The sequence below is a fragment of the Aethina tumida genome, chromosome 8 (genome assembly GCF_024364675.1).
Source record: "Aethina tumida isolate Nest 87 chromosome 8, icAetTumi1.1, whole genome shotgun sequence".
Lineage (NCBI taxonomy): Eukaryota > Metazoa > Arthropoda > Insecta > Coleoptera > Nitidulidae > Aethina > Aethina tumida.
In genome coordinates this window covers 2486499-2488534 of record NC_065442.1, presented here as the reverse complement: position 1 = coordinate 2488534, position 2036 = coordinate 2486499, and positions in this window count along the sequence as shown.

Genomic DNA, 2036 nt, shown 5'->3' with positions numbered 1-2036 from the left:
GCTAGATAATGTTCGTTAATAACGGATTCTGCAACTTTACCTAGTTTGAATATTAGTTAAACAGTAATCTTATTTTTCTAGTTTTTGTGTAGTTAACATGTAAGCAGTGAAAATTGTGGAAAAATAATATGTCAGCGAAATATTCCGTTCACGACAAAGATCTGTTTATCCAGATTTTGGTGAGTCATCCCATCATTGAGGATAAAAAAACCGATCAATTTAATATTGAAAGAAAAAAAAAGGCATGGGCAAAAATTGAACAAGACTTTAATGCGGCGGCCGATGAAAAAGTAAGTAATATATATTATTATTATAAATCGCTGGTAACTTACTAAATTAAAATATTTACAGAAAACAATCATTCAATTAAAGAGGTTGTGGGATAAAGTTAAAAGGAAGAGTGAATTGGCGGTGGAAAGGAGGGAATTAATGGCTACAGGCGGTGGAGGAGCATCATTGTCTCCGAAACCTCAGCCTGTAATTGACAACCTCCTCTCTCATATGGATTTCGAAATTTCAAATCCATATGATTCTGATGGCTTAATTTTAAGTCAAATTTCGAATGGTATGTAAATTATTTATATTTAATCATTAAATTATATCAATATAAAATATTTAGAAGATGGGGCAACTTGTAGTAGGAGCGGAGAAGTTTCCAAAGAGTGTGAAACACTAATAGGAAGTGGTGTTGGATCACCCAGTAGGAAACATACAGGTAATTTATTAATAAATTCATTATTTTTGGATAAATTTTAAATAAATTGAAGATGGGGCAACTTGTACTACAAGCAGAGGAGATTCCAAAGACCAACAGGAAACACCAATAGGAAGTGATGTTGAATTAACCAGATCGAAACATACAGGTAATTTATTAATAAATTCATTGTTTTTGGGTAAATTTTAAATAAATTGTTTTTTCAGTTCCTGAAACGCCAAGAAGAAAAAAAGAAAAGTGTTATCAAGTGTTAACAAATGAACGTATGAAGTTCATTGCACTGGAGAATGAATATCTTCAAGAAATAAATAAAGTACGGTTGAGCGAGGCCAAGTACAGGTTGGAGGAGGCGAAGAGAAAAGCAGAGGAGGCCTCATACAGTTTCCAAGAAACTAAAAAAATAAAAAAAGCGTTACTAGAGGAGGCAACGTTTAAGGCGGAGGAGGCGAGGTTAAGTTTGGAGGAGAAAAGACGTAGCCTAAATCTAAATTAGTAATTAGTAAATTAATAAAATAAAAATTAAAATTAATAATATGTATTTTATTTTATTTATTATTATTATTTATTATTATATTTATTTGTTATTATTTATTAATATTTTATTTTTTTATTTATTTTTTAAGTAATTGATTGAACAAATTATTTTAATTCACTAGAATTAAATGTTCTAGTTAAAGTAGAGTAGTAGTATTTACAACATTTTGTCTAAATAAATTACCTAAACCATCGTTTGGTACGGGCATAGGTACGTCTATATCATCATTATGTATATCAACATTCATATCATCCAAATCGTCAATAACATCACGCTAATGAATAATTGCTATATTATACAAGATTGAACATGCAACAATAATAGAGCAAGACGTCTCTATTTTGTTACCCAGTTTTTTGCACAAACATGAGAATTTGCGTTTTAGGACACCGAACAGTCGTTCCACAGTATTTCTCGTCCTTACGTGTGCTCGGCTGTATCGTACTTCCCTCGGTGTACGCGGTTGCCGAAATGGAGTCAACAGATACGGTAAACAAGGATATCCTCCGTCTCCCAATAAATACCCAGGGAGTTCTCTTCTCTGAAACATACCTTTAACAGAACTCCTATTAAAAATGTGACTGTCGTGGTAACTTCCTGGATACCGAGCGACAATATTGTAAATCTCCAAATTCGGTACACCTACTACTTGGACATTAATCGAAAATGTGCGTTTTCTGTTGCGAAAGAGTTCTGCATGGGGTCCCCCTGGGTTTTTTATAGGGACGTGAGTACAGTCAATGCATCCTGTTACGTTTGGAAAATTTGCAATTCTGTTAAATTTTC